At 39.1% G+C, this 19396-nt stretch overlaps 1 protein-coding gene across 2 annotated transcripts in view; it reads left to right on the top strand.

Moving 5' to 3' along the window:
* Positions 1-258: 258 nt before the first annotated feature.
* Positions 259-19396, top strand: part of ZNF518A (zinc finger protein 518A) — a 33997-nt gene continuing 14859 nt past the window's right edge. Inside the window, exons 1-3 of one of the 2 annotated variants that reach the window (XM_030809112.1) lie at positions 259-319; positions 2774-2858; positions 3766-3831. The gene's annotated coding sequence lies outside the window, so the exon portion shown is untranslated. Of the gene's footprint in view, positions 320-887; positions 955-2773; positions 2859-3765; positions 3832-19396 lie in introns of those variants that run through there. The other variant, XM_030809118.1, reaches the window with a different exon arrangement.

Raw genomic sequence — 19396 nt, 5'->3', positions numbered from 1 at the left:
TTTGTCTGCCATTTCACCGGCAGTAGGATCAGCAGCTGCTGGTGAGCAAAGAGGTAGTAGTGAGTCACTGGAGTGGTAGGCGCCGGGGCCGCGCGCTAGGTGGAGAGGTCAGCGGCGAGCCCAGCTCCACGGCCTAGTCTCGTCAGACCGAGCGCGGACCCTGCCGGCCTCCGTTCTCTTCCGCTTGTCTCAGGTAAAGCGCAGATCCCTCCGCCGCAGCGTGCGCTCCCGGTAGCGCTGCGATCAGCTTTTCGGCAGTACCCGGATGGAAGTGTAATGGCCGCCATCAGGGACTCGCAAGCAATGGGGACTACGACAGGTATTCCCCGTGAGCGGGACTGCCCAGACCTTTTAGGATGTCAGAACTTATAGAGGGCCACCCAGCAGGCAAATGGCGAGTTCGTGGACCGTCAGGGTCCCCCAAACAGGTCCAGGGATCCGCCTCTTGTGAGAGGAAGCGCGAGTTAAATAGTCCCGGCCATTCAGCGCTTCCGCTTAACTTGCCGCAAAGTTTTTCTGGAGAAGTCGGGTTTTTTTTTGCCGAGCGCTTTTGCCGACTGCTAGAGCTGACCCTTACTTTCTTAACCTGGGGTTGTTTTACGTCCGGGCTTTTTGAACTCTACACTCTCCTACATTCTAGGAGCTGGGTGGGAGTAGGAGACGGTGTGCCTCCGCGCTCCCCGCGGGGCAGCCGAACCCCGGAGGAAGGGGCGGATCGGGCGCGGTGTTTGGGGCGAAGCTGGGCGCGCGGCGCTCGAAGCATTCACTCGGCGGGTTTCGTGGTTGGTGGAGACAGCAAGGGCGCCCCGCAGACCGCACCCGTCGAGCTATAGGTTGGCAGGCCCGACTCGACGGCGTCCCCATTGCTGGCCCAGCCTATGGTCATTGGGGGCCATTTCTTGCAGAGATGCCCTGCTCCCTGACGCGCTCGCTCTTCTCCAGAGTTGGCCAAAGGTGCTCTTCCCCGCAGACCCTAACCACACCCAGTGGCAGTTGGATTTCTTTGTAACTGGCTTTCTCACATGTAGGGGTTCATTTTGACTCTGTTCTTTACATGGTGTCCTCTTTGTCAAGTAGTCTCTTCCTAGGTGGCTGTGGTAATTGAAAAGTACATAGAGCAAATGTATATAAGGAAAAATGTTTTAACTCTTAAGCGGACCGATCAAACAGATGTAGCTTTAAAGTTCAGAATACAACAGTTAAGACTCAGTTTTCTTTTTAGGTTTAAATTTGAGAGCAAGTAGTGTATGTGAGCTGTTTTAGTGCAAACATTGTTGAGTATGTTGTCAAACGTCTAAAAAACCCTAGAAAAATAAAATAAGTCAATGTTCAAGGAATTCATAAGAATGTTGGAATTTGTACGGTTGTCACAGTGATAAAACATGAAGACACCAAACTGTCAGGATAGGAATTCTATTAACTTGAAAGTGTGCATGTTAGATCTAGTTACTGGTAATTGTCGAATTGCTTTTTCTGCAGCAAGGGGTCTGATTTGAGTGTACTCTAAGGTTGGTATCCTCAGGTTTAATTTAAAACATTTAAATTGATTCAGTGAAATTTCCTAACATTTTCAGAGTTTAACTGCAAATTTATAGAAGTGCATTCACTACCTTTCAGCAAAATTATCTTTTCTGAAATTTATAAAGAGACATTGCGTTCTGTTAACACTTTGAGGGTGTTGGGATTTCCTGGGGAAGGTAAGCATAGTAAACGATGTTGATTTTTGCTATAAAAACTATAAATTAGATCATCCCTAGAAACAGAAAATTGTCAACAAAAGGGGAAGGAGAATAAAATGTAGGTATGTTACACAACCAAATGTTTCCTGTTTGTTGCAGTGAAATTAAGTATGATTACCCATTAAAACGTTTTATATCTGGTTTTATGGAAGGACAAAAGACAGTAACCACAATGAACACCCACTATGCGCATTGATAATGTATGAACTTGTAAATGCTTCAATTTTTTGCCATGGTCACACTTCGGATTCTGTTCTAGTCTCTTTGGTAATAGTATGCTGTAATCCCAGAAGTTTCTATATTTTGAAATATTACAGAGGGACTATACTTTAGCCTAGATCTATAATTTGACTTCAAGATACGCTTTAAATGCCCTTTAAGTGTATTTTTATTGTTTACTTTTCTGTTTATAGTTGTTTAGAATTGTTCTCATTGAGGCATTGTGACATTGCATACTTCAGAGCACTTAATACAACTTTTTTTTTTTTTTTTAATGATGGGAGACTGAATCTTGCCCACATTCCTTCAGGTATACTACTGAAGGTTTTGTGGCAAAGTGCTATTAGCAGAAGAAAAAGGTTTTAACACAGTCTTGAAATTTTTATTATCTGGTCCCAGATGTGTAGGCTGTGAGTATTTCAGTTCTATGTGGGGTATTGGCTTCTCGTGGTGAGCAGTTTTCATGGCATGTTAGATACCAGAAATGAGTATTAAGGGTTAGTATTGTGGTGGTAAGATAACTGAGTTGGAACCAGATCCAGATATTATTTCTAGTTTTGTGACTTTGGGCAAGGCTCATTTTCTTTTTCTTGTAATAAATGAAGATACTGAGTTAGATTGATTCTAAGCTTTAGGTTGTGACTTTTGCAAATTTATGAGATGTTATCACTGGTCATCAATGATGTATGCTTAAGTGTATAGAAGTTTTTTTTTTTTTTTTTTTTTAGATTTCTTTATACACCTAAGTTGAATGTGAAGTGTAATTGAACAGTTTTTGTAGTCAAAAGTTTTAAAATCTTGGTCTTCATTTCCAGATATCATCTCTTCTTTTGATCACTGTTCCTGATTGTGGCATTGTGCAAGTGTTAAATTGTGTGCCTTTTGTTCCTGAGGAAAGAGGTATGGTAAAGATTGAAATACTGGAGTATATAGTCTATTAAGTAGTAAGTTGGTGTGTTTTAATATTGGACTAAATAAAGTAAAATACAGGTTAAGTATCCCAAATCCAAAAATCCAAAATGCAAAATTTTTTGAGTGCTGACATGATGGTCAAAGGAAATGCTCTTTGGAACATTTTGGATTTTGAATTTTTGGATTTGGGATGCTCAACTGGTATAATGCAAATATTCTAAAATCCTAAAAAAGAAAAAGAAGAAAAGAATGAAACCCTTCTGTTCCCAAGCATTTCAAATAAGAGACACTCAACCTGTAGTTTACATATACATGAGTTTTCATAAGTTATATAAGTTATAGTTTTATTTTTTGGCTAAAATAAAATACTTAAACATGAGTTTTAATTTTAATCTAAGCAAAAAAAGTAATTTTTGGTTTCATAGTTTATTACTTAACATTTTATTAGAGATCCAAATATGACTTTAACTGTGTCATCCTTCTAAATAGAAAGGTGGCATTAAAGGCTTCTGGTAATGAACAGTGGAGATAAAGGTGGTAGATAGATGTTTCAAAGGTATATGAATGGCCAGAAGAGTGTGGTTTTGGTCTAGTAAGTACAAAGCAATGTACCTAAAGAAAAATTATCTGATATGTGTTTGTATTATGACTAATAGCATCTTCATTATGAATCAGGAAAGGGACTTGGGAATCACTATAGTGTTATGATTGGTTTCTTGAAGACAATCATGTGAATGTCTGGGTGTAGACAAAAAAGGAGGAAAAATATGCCAACAAATCTATGGTATTATAAGGAAAGCTTTGGAAATGTAGTGGAAAATATTGTACCCATGTAAAAAAACATGTTTTTTCTACCCTCAAAACACAGATGTCTCTTACTGTTTGTGTTGGATAGGTCCTGGGATCTTTGAAATCCTAAGATTCTTGGATACCACAGTATCATAAAATTCCTCTAAATGCAGTAAGTATACACATAAGTATAACCGTAAATTAGGAATGAGATTATTTGTGTAACTGCTGAAATAGCTGACATAGACTATATCACGGTATTGCTTTAATTATCATAATAACCGTGTTCTTCCCTGAACTTCACCAGCAAATGGATTTCTGTTCAGGGCCGTTTTTTACAAAGGCATGAATTTTTATTTTGTCAGAAAATAATGTACATTGAGTAGAGAGCAGTAGAGCTGAGTTGAGGTACCACGTTATCGTTTATGTCGTTAAGTAACTTTTTCCTGTGTAACATTTGTTTGACTTCCTACGACGAGATTCTCATGGGTACTGTGTTATTCCTGAAGAGATGAAGTAATTCTGAATGCTAAGAATTTTCCTAAAGGTTGAGCATCCCAAATCTAAAAACCTGAAATCCAAAATACTCCAAAATCTGAAACTTTTTGAGTGCTGACATGAAGCTCAAAGGCAATCATCATTGGAACATTTTGGATTTTGGATATTCAGCCAGTAAGTAATGCAAATATTCCAAAATCCACAAAAATCTGAAATCTGAAACACTTCTAGTTCCAAGCTTTTTTGTTTTGTTTTGTTTTTGTTTTGTTTTTTTGAGACGGAGTCTCATTCTGCCACCCAGGCTGGAGTGCAGTGGCGCGATCTTCTCGGCTCACTACAACCTCTGCCTCCCGGGTGCAAGCAATTCTTCTGCCTCAGCCTCCCGAGTAGCTGGGACCGCATGCCATCATGCCTGGCTAATTTTTTTTTTATTTTTAGTGGAGATGAGGCTTCGCCATGTTGGCCAGGCTGGTCTCGAACTCCTGACCTCGAGTGATCTGTCTGCTTTGGCCTCCCAAAGTGCTGGAATTACAGGGCTGAGCCACTGGATTACAGGCATGAGCCACTGCTCCCGGCCTACTTCCAAGTATTTTGGTTAAGGAATATTCAGTTTGTACTATTCGAGCCAGACTACTCAGAAAAAGTAATGTAATGAATAGGGAAAGCTTTAGTTGTAGTGAAGTAAATAAGAGACTGCTATGTGATGACTGACCAAAACGATTTGTATTAATTTATCTTGAAAAGTTGTGAGTAAAGTCTGACTAAAAATTTAAAGTTGTGACTGGTATGGCTGCATGAAACAAGTGTCAGAATATTAGAATGAAGGTACATGATGTGAAGTTTCAGAAAATTAAGTGGGCTTCACATAGGTCTCATTTCATGAGGAAAGTCAAATAATTTCAAAATGTGGTAAGCTTATTGTCAATTCCTGATTAACATTGGTTTGTTGAAGGTTGTGGCTGGTGAAAGACATATCATATATTGTTTTTGTCAACTCAATATCTCTTCATTTAGAGAACCACCCCTCCCCTATTCTGAGTGGTTGGTGGGCTGTCTCTCAGTCCTACTGTCTTATAACCTGAGCTTGGTCATCCCTATTGCAACAGTGATTGCTGTTACTCATGCAGAGCCAGTCAGAATCCTTTTTTGAAATTTATGGGTGAATGCTAGGACAAAGATACTACCTTTTCACTGAAATTGTTAATCTGGGAAGGTGCTGGTGACATTCTTTACCACGTGTATGAAAAGCGCATCTGTGTAGTGGGAGAAAGTGAAGCCATAAGGAGATGGGAGATGGATGGTGGTAGTGCCAGTTTCAATCTCAGGGAACATGGTAAGTGGTACCTACTTTTCTTTTGATTTTGTGAACTATCCTGGTGTCCTCAGTCCTTGTGCCAAAATTCTTTGTGTAAATTGGTTTGAATTGGATTGCAGCAGAAAGTGTTCTGATGAATATGTGGCCCTTATGAATTTAAGGTCTAAAGTTTCAGATTGATCATTCACATCCTTCTGTAGTTTGCCACTTTCCTATACCTTATAAAAAGTTCCCTTTATTTATTCATCATTTGTGCATGCATTCAATCTACTTTGACTCAACCTACAAACATTTTTTTGAGTGTCCACTATGTACGAGTATGTGCAACTGCCTGGATAGGCAAGATTATGTGTACTAGACTGAGTGTATGGTGGATATATAGCATATTTTTATTTATTTCTGGTGCACAGATCAATAAGTGTGTGTTGAGAATAATGACTATGGTGCTTGGCATCTAAGTAATATGTAAAAACAAGAAGAATTCCTTGTCTTGGAAGTGCTTCTAGTTAAGGAATTCATATTAATATACAGCAAACACAACAGAAAAAACAGATAAATGAATGCACAGTTTTATTTTAAGTCAGTTTTGATGGGAAGGAAGTGAGCAGGTTGGCCCATTTAGGAAGATTTCCTGAAGAATATACAACTTTAAATGTATTTCTGCTTATGAATATGGCTTTGATAGGCACAGAGAATAATTGAAGAAAGGATGGAGTTAAGAATGATTGTAGGCTGATCCAGGTTGGAGTGGAGATTGGTTTCACTGTAACAATGTGTGTTCTTTGGAAATGAGGTAGTGGAAAATAAGGTGACTGTTTTAGGTAAATCTATGTATGAGGCATTTGGAAAGCCAAGCAGAAATTTTGGCCCTTTCTACTAAGATGGAGATTTCTTTGAAAAAATGTGTGTATTTCTTTTCATATAATTTCATTTTTGTATGCTAAAATATAAATTTAAGTGTGATGAAATACTGTAAAATTACTCATTATGGCAAAAACCTTTGTTTTATTCATCTGTCTTGAAAAATTTTTAAAAATAGCAATTAACTTGGAATGCCAATTTATAAATATGTATATATAACCTTTCTCAAAAAGGGAAAGGTAAGAAGAAATGTTAGATATATTTATTTATTTCTTCTTACCTTTCCCTTTTTGAGAGATCTCTTAGTAATAGTCAAAGCCATACCCTATTCCTTAGTGATAAAGCTAGTTTGAAACGAATGTAGCAATAGATGTAAAAACATTTAAAGGCTGGGGAGGTGGCTTATGCCTGTAGTCCCAGCACATTGAGCAGCTGAGCTGGGAGGATCGCTTGAGCCCAGGAGTTCAAGACTAGCCAGGGCAACATAGTGAGACCCCATCTCTATTTAAAAAAAATGTTTTTAAAGATAAGGAACAAACTTAAAGTGATGATTGATTGCTCAGAGAATGTTCATTTTGGGCTCCAGAAACTAGGAATGATGTAGAATTTATTGTTGTGTCATTGTCTCATTAAATGCTGTAGTTTTCTATGTCCTTGCCTACCTTCTTTCCTCATAGCCTCGCATCTGACCCTCAACTCAGAGAGTAGCAGTTGGATTATTCCATTATACCAAGGTTGGCAAGCTTTTGCTATAAATGGCCAGATAGTAAATATTTTAGGCTTTGTGGGCCATATGGTTTCTGGTGCAACTATTGTAACACAAAAGAAGCCATAGGCAATATGTAAATGAGTGAGTGTGGCTGTATTCCAATGAAACTTAATTTACAAAAACAGGCAACCGGCCAGATTTGGCCCGCAGGCTGTCATTTTCATTCCACAAACTCTCTGAGTCACATCTGCGCACCTGCTAGCATCTTTATTTATCCTCCCCTCTAGTTACTATAGATGGATCATGTTTGCTCCTTTCTAAGTTCACGTCTTCAACTCGTTCACTAGATTCCGTCCATTCTAACCTGAAGGGCGTCACTGCTGCATTTCTTTCCTATCCTCCATCATCAATTTTTTTTATTTTTACTAGATCATTTTAATAAGCATGCAGTCATACTGTAATTTCTCCCACCTTTAAAAAACAATAAAATGAAACAAAACAAAACAACTCCTTTATCTTAAAACTCCTTGAAAGAGTTGTCTGCACTACATCACTACTTCCTTTCTTCCCATTTTGCCTTACATCCAAGCTTGTCAGCCTTTCTCCTCTATAACTCCACTGAAACTGTTCTAATCCATGGTACCAGTGATCTTCACATGAAGTCTAGTTAGTCGTCTTCTTACTTGAGAGAGTTGTTCAATCCCTTATCCAGTAAACATTTTCTTCATTTTGCTTTGAGGATACCACATTCTTGATTTACCTTAAGTCTTATTGGTCATTTCTTTTCTGTCTCACTTGCTGGTTCTTTTTAATCTCTTTCTGTTGAATGTGTTATAGAATCTTGAGGCTCGGGCCTTGGACTCCTCTTTTTGTTTATTCCCCCTGGTGATTTCATCCTGCTCCAAGTACTTAAAGGTACATACGTACATATACACACACCGATAACTCCCCAAATTTCATCATCCACCTAGCCCTCTGTATTCCATATCCAGCCACACAGTCCACATTTCCTCTTGGATGTCAAATAGACATCTCAGATATTACATGCCTAAAATGGAACTTTTGATATACTTTCCTACTACTTTAACAATCTTTTATATCTCGGTAAGTAGCAACTCAGTTCTTTCTATTGCTGTCAGAACTTCTAGAGTTATCCTTGACATGTCTCTTTCTTTCAGAGAAAGCATGTCAGGATATCTTGTAGGTGCTAGCTTCAAAATATATTCAGTCTGACCATGTCTCATTGTCTCAGCCAAACCACCATCAACTCTTACTTGGATAATTGTATTGTGTTTCTTTGTCTTTACTCTTAATCCCTCCTGAATACTCTGTTCTTAGCATAGCAGCTCAAGTGATAGAAGTAATTCAACTCATGGTAATTCTCTGCCCACAATGCTCCGGTAGCTTCTTCTCTGATTCAGAATAAAACCAAAGCCTTTACAGTTTCTATTAGGGCCTGTTTCTGTCCCCTTGTTACTTCTCTGACCTCATCTTCTAGCTTTCCCTCTAACGCTTTCTGTTGTGGTCATACTGATTTTCTTGCTGGTCCCCAAATGTGTTAGGCACATTGCACACTCAGGGTCATGGCACTTACTGTTTTCTTTTCTTGGATTGTTGGCTTCCTCAGCTCTTTAAGATATTGACTCCAATAAGACCTTTTCAAGTGAGGGCTCCCTGACTTAATATTTAAAATTACAAAACTCTGATTCTGCCTTTCTGTCTTTGCTTTATTTTTCTCTGTAGCAATTGTTGCCTTTGAATATACTTTATAATTTACTTACTTTGTTTATTACCTAAATAATCAGTAAAATGTTATCTCCGTGAGGGGAGGGATTTTTGTCTGTTTTGTTTACTGCCATATTCCCAATGTTTAGAACATAGATGTGGTGCTAGCTACAAGCCTGGCACCATCCCACATGCTGGTGATATAGTAAAGAACATTACAGATGTAGTTCTCACCCTTACGCAGCTTATATTCCAGTGGTAGAGACAGATAGAAAATAAATTGGCAAATAAATAAAATATTGCCAGAGATATTAAGTGTTACAAAAAAGAAATAGAAAAGGATAATGTGGCAAATAATTTTTTTTTTTGAGGAAGGGATAGTTTATAGGGAAGGGCCCTTCTGAGGTGGTGGCATTTGAGCTGAGACCTAAAAGATGAGAAGGATCTAGCCTTTTGAAGAATGGAAGAAAGCACATTTCAAGTAGGGAACAGCAGGTGCAAAGGCCTGAGATAGGATGGATAGGAAGAATATTTGAGGAGCTGAGAATCTGTGGCAGCTTGTTGGAGTATATGTACAATGGGGAGAGTGGTGTGAGATGAAGTTGAAGAAAAAGGCCCAAGACCAGATACCGCTGTTTCTTGCAGGCCTTTGTAAAGAGATTAAATTTTATTTTAAGTGCCTTGCTGCTATAGACTGAATGTTTATGTCCCCCTTCCCCATCCTCAAATTGATACATTGAAACCTGTTCTCCAGTGTGATGGCATTTGGAAATGGGGCCTTTTTAAGAGATGATTAGGTCATGAGGGCAGAGTCCTTATGAATGGAATTAGTACCCTTATAAAAGAGACCCCAGAGAGCTCTATTTTGTCATGTGAGGACACAGTGAGAAGATGGCCATCTGTGAACCAGGAAGTAGGCCCTCCCCAGACACCAAATCACTAGTGCCTTGATCTTAGACTTCCTAGCCTTCAGAATTGTGAGAATTAAGTCACCCAGTCTATGGTACTCTTTGTTACAGCAGCCAGAACAGAGTGAGACACTTGGGAAACTACCAAAGAGCTTTAAGCAGGGGAGCTTTGTGATATGTTTTATTTTAAGAAGAACATTTGCTCCTGTGTGGAGGATGGACTCAGAGGAGGGTGGTGGACAAGGTGGAAGCATGGATGCCAGTTAGGAGGACATTTTCATTTATGTTAGAAATGATGGTGGCCTGGACTAAGATGATGACAGTGGATAGGAAGAGAGGAAGGGAAATACAAGATCTGTTGGTTTAGTTTTAGTTTTTGTTTTTTCGAGACGGAGTTTTGCTTTTGTTACCCAGGCTGGAGTGCAATGGTGTGATCTCGGCTCACTGCAACCTCCACCTCCTGGGTTCAAGTGATTCTCCTGCCTCTGCCTCCTGAGTAGCTGGGATTACAGGCGTGAGCCACCTCGCCCGGCCCAAGGTCTAGTTTTGAGATAGAATTGACCAGGCTTGCTTATGGATTAATGTGGGGAGTAAGGGATGGAGGAATCAAGGATGAGTCTTGATTTCTGGGTCGTGAAACTGTATGGATTTTAGTGCCATATACTAAGATGGGGACATCCAGGGAGTGGAACTTCTAATCATGGAGGCAGGTGCTGTATAGACTTAGAGAAAAATTAAACCATTTATATTATTTTGTGAAGCTGAGTAGGAATGGATCACATAATAACATGTTCTCCCAGCAAACAGCAGTACATCTTTTGATTTTCTTCCCTCCCCTCATGTATTCCAAATCAAAATCTGCCTGTTCTAAATCACTGTCGAAGCGAAATGACAAACAGAAAAAGAAAAGAGCAAGAGATGAAAATAATCCCTTTCCTATACTGAATTCAATGGTCCTTATGTCACTTTGGACAAATTAGTTCAAATTTTTCTCCCAATTCCTACCTATTAAAAAGGTGATTTCTGCCAGAGTGTGGTGGCTTATGTTTGTAGTTTCAGCACTTTGGGAGGCTGAGGTGGGCAAATTGCTTGAGACCAGGAGTTCAAGACCAACCTGGGCAACATGGTGAAACCCCATCTCTTAAAAAAAAAAAAAAATTGGAAAAATTAGCTGGGCATGGTGGTGCACACCTGTAGTCCCAGCTACTTGGGAAACTGAGGTGGGAGAATCAATTGAGCCCAGGAAGGCGAGGCAGTAATGAGCCATAATTGTGCCATTGCACTTCAGCCTGGGAGACAGAGTGAGACCCTGTCTCAAAAAAAAAGATGGGGGGGTTGTGGGAGTGATTTCTGACTTTGTGTTTTAAACCAAGTTCCAAATTATTGCAGCAAAAAAGTTTACGTGCTCTTTGAAGTTTGCTAGAAAGTGGTTTAATCTAAAATCATAGTCATATATTTGATTTGAAAATGAGAGAATGAATCACTTAAAAATATATGGGTTAGGTACCAGTGTACCCAGCCTTCTGGTTTTTGTGAGAGAAAAATGAGAAATATTAAGTAAAACTTGCATTTAGGAAGCTTATAAATTATCTGGGGAGGTAAAACTTAAATAATGAAATTATGTAATAGTATAAAGCAATTTGTAATAAATGGTGAGCACTGGCTACTCTTTAAGTGGATACTCAGAGAAAGAGATTTAGTGTGTATTGTAGAAGGTTACATGTCCCTATAGGAAGCAGAATTTGAGAGGAAGTTTGAATAGTATTGAATTTAGATAGAAGGAAGGAGATGCCATGCCTGGTGACCGAAAACTGTATGAACAGAACAAAGGTAAATAAAGGTGTATGTGTGGGTAAGCATCTTTTATATTGGGCACAGTGAGAAGTCATAGTTTCAGGGAGTAATAAAGAATAAGGCTGAACCAAGAACTGCTTCTGTATTTTAATTTTTAATTTTAAACTCCTTTATAATTGTATACCAATATCAACTGCATACCAGAATGGTATGTGACTCACAGATACACTAGAATTTTGAACGTTTCTATATCTGTATTTAATTACTTTTGCATATTTAACCCTACATTTCTTTTTTTCTTCTTCTTCATTTTTTTTTTTTTTTTTTTGAGACAGGGTCTAGCTCTGTTGGTCTGGAGTGCAGTGGTGCTTGGCTTGCTGCAACCTCTGCCACCCAGGTTTAAGTGATCCACCCACCTCAGCCTCCTGAGTACCTGAGAATACAGGCACATGGCACCACACTTGCCTAATTTTTAAAATACTTTCGTAGAGATGAGGTTTCACTATATTGCTCAGGCTGGTCTTGAACTCCTGGACTTAAGCAGTTCTCCTGCCTCTGCCTCCCAAAGTGCTGGGATTATAGGCCTGAGCCACCGTGCCCAGCCTACATTTCTTTTTCTATGTTTAAGTTGTGCATTAGACCACAGTGATTTGGAAGGAGCTAGCTTTGGTTACATATGTAAACTGTATACAACCATTTCTTGCACTCTTAAAATGTGATAGGCATTAGTCTCTCAGGTAAACTTTTTGAAAACTTAAAACAGCTACAAAAAAAAGTAAGCCCAAAATGTTTGTTTCAAGTCATGAATAGATAATAGTTATTTTGAGGGCACTAAAATAGATTCTGCTTTGAAAGTAATATTCTTAGGGGTGTGTGTGTGTGTGTGTGTGTGTGTGTGTGTGTGTGTGTGTTTCTAGATTCCTTTTAGCAGAACCTTATATTTTTCAATAAGCTTTTACTGTTACCTGCTGCTTTGGTTTGATCACTCATGTATTCATTCATATGACTTTTTTGCCTGTATTTATCTGCAGAAAAAGGATTGAATGACTTAAGGAATGCAGTAGTTTTTTATGTGATGAGACAACTTACAGAGCTACATGCTGAGTCACGAATATAGCTAAGCTAAAACTAGAGTTTTTTAGTTTTTTTTAGTGTTTAAGCAATTTGAATATAGTTAAGTAGCAGATAGATTCTTCCTTTTTAGACTCTATAGAATGCCTTTGACTTTTAATTATTTTAGAAAGCAAATATAACTGTCTAGGAATGTTGCCTTTTGATGAACTCTTCAAATCTTCCTTATCTTTGGCATTTTACTTTGGGAATTATCTTTTAAAAATCTTTCTGGACCCAGTGTGTGATTTCTTTTTTTTTTTTTTTTTTTTTTATTGCGACAGTCTCACTCTGTCACCCAGGCTGGAGTACAGTGGCGTGATCCCGGCTCACTGCCAACCTCTGCCACCAGGGTTCAAATGATTCTCATGTCTCAGCCTCCTGAGTAGCTGGGATTACGGGCACCTGCAACCATGCCCTGCTAACTTTTTGTATTTTTAGTACAGATGGGGTTTTGCCATGTTGGCCAGGCTGTTCTTGAACTCCTAACCTCAGGTGATCTGCCCGCCTTGGCCTCACAAAGTGCTGGGATTATAGGCGTGAGCCACTGCTCCCAGCCCTGATTTCTGACCTATGTATGTTAACATTACCAGTTCCTTGGCTCCTCACTTTTTATTTGGATTGTCACTCTAGTCATTTAATTTCCTCATTTCTATTTTTACTCTTTCTCCAGTTTATCTTGCTGTCTAGTACCCTTCTGGTATTTCTAATGTACTGCTTTTATAACTTTTTTCTGTTCTTAAATTAACAATTGCTTCTGTTTACCTTTCATTTCCAGTTCAGATCTGTCCACTATAGTCTGTTCTCACTTAACCTCCCTATTGTGCATTCTCTTTTTGATCTAGACCCTGTGGTACCTTAGGAGAAAAATACTTTTCTTCCATTGTTTCTTTATTCTGTTCTTCTGGTTCAGATTGCCTTTGCTCCTTTCTTACATGTTTAAGTCCTGCTACTCTTTAAAGGGTCCTCACAAAACCTACCTTTCTGTGAAGTAAACACAGTCATCGTTGATTTGTCGACTTTCTTCTTTTTTTTTTTTTTTTTTTGAGACGGAGTCTCACTCTGTCGCCCAGGCTGGAGTGCAGTGGTGCGATCTCGGCTCACTGCAGGCTCCGCCCCCCCGGGGTTCACGCCATTCTCCTGCCTCAGCCTCCCGCATAGCTGGGACTACAGGCGCCCACCACCTCACCCGGCTAATTTTTTGTATTTTTAGTAGAGACAGGGTTTCACCGTGTTAGCCAGGATGGTCTCGATTTCCTGACCTTGTGATCCTCCCGCCTCGGCCTCCCAAAGTGCTGGGATTACAGGCGTGAGCCACCGTGCCCGGCCAATTTGTCGACTTTCTGTAGTACGTAAGAAGCCTTTGATTACAAGCAGTAGAAACCAATGTGAGCTAGCTTATGTTGAAAGGGGGAATTATTTGAAGGATACAGGATTTCCTGGAATTGAAGAGGGGGAATATATAGGCAGACCTCATAAAGGCTTGTGGTGGTGACATTGCCCTCTTGGTTTCAGTCAGAGTTCTTAGGAGAGCTGATGATTTTTCTCTTATTGATTTGGTTTTCTGGTTTGTTTTTTGCTATGCCATGCTGTCGTTTCTTAAAAAAAAAAAATTAAACTATTGTCAGTAGTTTGGAGGATATCCTTCTGCAGATCTGTGCTTATACACATGTATGCTTACAAGATCTTTCCTCTTAGCATGAAAACGAGGGTCATTTCTCCTAATTTAAAAATGTATTCTGTGCCTCAGTCTCCTTCGTTGTTGTTTTTATAGACAGGGTCTCGCTCTGTCACCTAGGCTGGAGTGCAGTAGCATGATCACGGCTCACTGCAGCCTTGACCGCCCAAGCTCAAGCAATGCTTCCATCTCAGCCTCCCAAGGAGCTGGGACTACAGGCGCATGCCACCACGCTCAGCTAATTTTTGTTTTTTTTTGTAGAAATGGGGTTTCGCCATGTTTCCCAGGCTGGTCTTGAACTCCTCAGCGTAAGCCATCTACCCGCCTTGGTTTCCCAAAGTGCTAGATTATAGGCATGAGTCACCATGCCTAGCCTACAACTTCCTTTTTAAAAATTAAAAAAAAAAATTACTTAGAATAAATACTATTCCAAGTCAATTCAGTACACATACTTCTTTCTGTATAACTTCATGTGGATGTTCCATAATTTTATAATTTTCCTATTCTGGGCATTTAAGTGATAACTGATATATCCATATTTATATGTTATGCTTTTTTGGTTGAGGGGGAGGATATTCTTAAAAGTGAGGTTTTTGTGAGTATACAAAATTGAGTATTTTCAAGGAAAATATAAATTACCAAAGTGCCTCAAGGAGTAGAAAATCTGAAGAGCCCAGAAACCATAGAAGAACTTGCAAAGGTTGTAAAGTCTAAAAATCTGAAGTGTTACTAGGTCCATGTGGTGTTCTTGGTGCAGTCTGTATAATTTTAAGGAAAGAACAAAAATTAAACTATTGTCAGTAGTTTGGTTAGTGAACTATTTCAGAGCAGATGAAATATTGGTAAGTACTCCAATTCATTTTACAAACCCTCTGTAATACCACTACCAAAACTGTTATAGATAGCAAAAAAAAATTCTAAGTACCATTTTGTCAGACGAAATTCAGCACTTTATTAAAGAATAATATGCTGCATATTGCAAAAATAGTTCAACATTATAGTTGCTATTCATTTCTTTGTATAGCATATAGAAATATATAGGCAAAATTAGGTTGGTGTTACAATTTTTAGTATTTCTTTTAACAGTATCAAGATCAGGAAACATATTATTAGTTGAATACCATTTGTTTTTGTATAAAATACATGTATCTTTTTATTTTTTTATTTTTTTGTTGAGATGGAGTCTTGCTCTGTCGCCCAGGCTGGAGTGCAGTGGCATAATCTCAGCTCACTGCATCCTCCACCTCCTGGGTTCAAGCAATTCTCCTGCCTCAGCCTCCCGAGTAGGTGGGATTACAGACATGCGCCACAACACCCGGCTGATTTTTGTATTTTTAGTAGAGATGGGGTTTCACCATGTTGGTCAGGCTGGTCTTGAACTCCTGACCTCAGGTCATCCTCCCACCTTGGCTTCCCAAAGTGTTGGGATTAAAGACGTGAGCCACCGCTCCTGGCCGCATCTTTTTATTTATATAGCAACACTGCATACATAACTGCTATTCTGGTTGTACTAATTCCCATTACTTTTTGGGTAGCCTCATTCCTCACAAATTAATTGTTAAATAAACCAACTAAAAACACTTCTCTTATAGCATGAATTTATATAGCATGAATGAAATTCAGTAACATAATTCATCATTCTCTTGAGTGTTTACCATTAACTTTGACGCTTGTGTTAAAGTGTTCTCTGTGGTGGTATGACTGGGTACGTGTGTGTTGATATGGAGAACACAGAATTGAATGATACCTATATTGTTTTGATCTCTTCACCTTTAGTGTCAACATTGATCTATTTTATACTGGCAGCAAGTATATTATTTTGAGTTTGTTTAAGAAAAACTCGGTTTACCACAGAAATCACTTGCTTTGTTTGAGAATTTGCATCATGCCACTTTTTCATAAAGTTTCATAAAATTGCAGTCTAGAGACAAAAAGATTGCTGTTCTCACAAAGTCCAAATGTAAGGTGTTTGCTTGTGCTATCATAAGGTGGTATGCCAGTGTGGAGGCCATGGTGATCTAAGATAGCATTTTATGAAACACTGACCTAAGAGTAACCAGTGATCACTAGGAACATTTTTGTATGTGTATTCTTGACTTTTAATTTTTTACGCATTTGTTTATCCATTCTCTATCCATCTATCAGAATTTGAATAAATTAAACTCTATATGTCTACTGTTTTTTTTTTTTTCTCACTTGAAGTGTGTTAGATATCATTGTGTTAATAAATGTGAGTTTACAGTATTGGTTTTTAAATTGCATAATATTCCCTTAAAATACTGTAATTGATTTAATCATTATTTATTGGTGGACACTTATTTTTAATTTTGTGATTTTATAAACAATGGCACAAATAATATTTCTGATTATTAGCTTTAGGATGCATTTCTAGAAGTGAATCAGAAGTTGTATGCCTTTTCTCCAGACTTTTTATGTATGTATTGCAAACTGTTCTTTATAAAGGTCATGCCAGTTTTTATCTCCATCAGTATATCATTATGCCTTTTTTCCCTCACTGACCAACACTAGGTATTAGAAATATGTAACATCTTTTGCAATCTGATTGGCAGAAGTTTTCTTATTTTCATTTGTTTTGAATTCTAGTGAAGTTGGGCATGTTTTCACTTATATTCCTCTGTGACTTTCTTCTTTGGGTCTTTTGTCCAGTTTGTAACTTGTTTTTATTTTTATTATGAAATGTGTTTGTGTACAAAATGCACACTATGTATGTGGTTTAAAAATAAAACAAATATCTGCATACCAACTATTTAGGAAACAGAAGCTCCTTTCCTCTACCCTCATTGTGTTCTCTCTGGTCATATCCTCTTCTCTGCTCCTAACGAATATGAAACTACCATTCTGACTTTTGGTATTTTGGTGACTATAAACACCAAATTGTTTAGTTTTGAAAATTTGGTAGCAAGCCTAAATCTGGCTATACAGTGAAAAGGTAACAGTGCCACTAGTAGATGAAGGCTCCCAGGAGAAGTTAAGGTAACAGCATACCTGGATCATAGTCTGGTTTTAGCTTCTCTGGAGTTTATCAGAGCCGCTTTTGGGGAAGTCTGGGTAAATCATGAGTGAATCCTAGCAACCTTAGGGCTCACTGTGGGCAGAGAATCTGGCAGGCCCAGAGTGTAGACCAGATAGTGGATGTCTGAGAGAGGCTGCTCTGTAATTTTGGTTTCTAAGCTCACCATGCAGCTGATCTGGATGCAAAGGTATGGAGGGAAAAGCAGGAACGTCATGATTTTATGTCAGCACAAGCCAAATACAGATGAGAATCTGGGCCAGGCTTACCTGGGGATTCTGTCCAATGGTTGAAAAGATGGTAGTGTCAGTGACATTTTTGGTGATGGAAGTCCTCAATGTGTCTTTTGATGTCAAAGATGTCTTGTCTTTGGACTGACAGGAGCATGTGATCTGTGGTCCAACTGTTTGTTATCCTGGTATTTCCCTTTACTGTCATCTTGGGGATATTTATTTCTCTCTCCTCCGTTTGATCACCCAATGCATATTATGTCATGTCTTTTTCTCTCTTGGTTGATTCTTTTATTTTGCTGGAGTATGTCTTATAGTAACAACTTGGGGAAGGATGTCTGGCAGGTAAATTTTGAGATTTTGCATGTCTTCATTTTACCCTTATACTTAGACCCTTGGCAAAATGTAGAATTCTCGGTTGAAAGCTTTATGCCAGAATTCGAAGGTATTGCCCCTTTGTCTTTGTCCATCTGTTATTGTTGCTGAGAAATATAAAGTCATTTGATTTCTAATCCTTTGTTTTCTGACCTTTTTTGTTTCTTTTTAGAAACTGGATTTTGTCTCTACTGTTATGAATCTTTGCAATGATATGCCTGGGTACATTACACTGAGCACTTGGTGGACATTGTCATCCTGGAAACTGATTTCCTACAGCTCAGTACTTTAAAAAGTTATTTTATTGATGATTTCCTTCCCCTTTTTCTTTGTACTCTCTTCCTGCCCTCCTGTTAGTCAAATGTTAGACCTCCTAGATTGCTCCTCTAACTTTCTTACCTTGTTTCTCCTATTTTTCATCTCTGTGTTTTGTTTTTTTCTGAGAGGTTGTTTGACCTTTACCTTACAGCCCCTCCGTTGCCCCTTTTTGGTTCTTTATGTTTTCTTATTTCTTAGAGTTCTTTTTGTTCTTTTGATGTTCGCTTTTTGTGGCATCCTGTTCTTATTTCTTATATCCCTAGAAATCAATGAGTTTTAAAAAATGTTTTGTCTTGGCCGGGTGTCGTGGCTCACGCCTGTAATCCCAGCACTTTGGGAGGCTGAGGTGGGTGGATCACCTGAGGTCAGGAGTTCGAGAACCAGCCTGGCCAACATGGAGAAACCACTTCTCTACTAAAAATACAAAATTAGCCTGGCGTGGTGGCACATGCCTATAATCCCAGCTACTAGGGAGGCTGAGGCACGAGAATCGCTTGAACCTGGGAGGTGGAGGTTGCGGTGAGCCGAGATCGTGCCATTGCACTCCAGCCTGGGTAATAAGAGTGGAACTCCGTCTCAAAAAAAAAAAAATGTTTTGTCTTAATACATAGTCTCAGTTTCTAACAAATTACTTTTTTTGATTTAATTGGTCTGGATCTTGAACTAATATTAGAGGGTTTTCTCAGATGTCCAGTAATCCTTGGCTGTCTGCTTGTGTCTCAGAAGCTCATGGAAAGCCCTGTCTGAACCCATAGAAGGGCTTGTAACACAAGGTTTTGACTCTCACTGTGGGGAGCTCTTTGGGCTGGGCCAGGCACCAGAATCTGGCCCAGTGCTTCTCCAACTGGTGAAGCTCCAGGATTTTTTTGTTTGTTTGTTTGTTTTTGTTTTGAGACGGAGTCTCTCTCTGTCGCCCAGGCTGGAGTGCAGTGGCATGGTCTTGGCTCACTGCAAGCTCCGCCTCCCGGGTTCACACCATTCTCCTGCCTTAGCCTCCCGAGTAGCTGGGACTACAGGCTCCCACCACCACACCCGGCTAATTTTTTGTATTTTTAGTAAAGACGGGGTTTCACCGTGTTAGCCAGGATGATCTTGATCTCCTGACCTGGTGATCTGCCTGCCTTGGCCTCCCAAAGTGCTGGGATTACAGGCGTGAGCCACCGTGCCCAGCCTGATTTTTTTTCT

The sequence above is a fragment of the Nomascus leucogenys genome, chromosome 3 (genome assembly GCF_006542625.1).
Source record: "Nomascus leucogenys isolate Asia chromosome 3, Asia_NLE_v1, whole genome shotgun sequence".
Classification (NCBI taxonomy): Eukaryota; Metazoa; Chordata; class Mammalia; order Primates; family Hylobatidae; genus Nomascus; species Nomascus leucogenys.
Note: the sequence above shows the minus strand (reverse complement) of the source record. Positions and strands in the feature narration are given on the sequence as shown.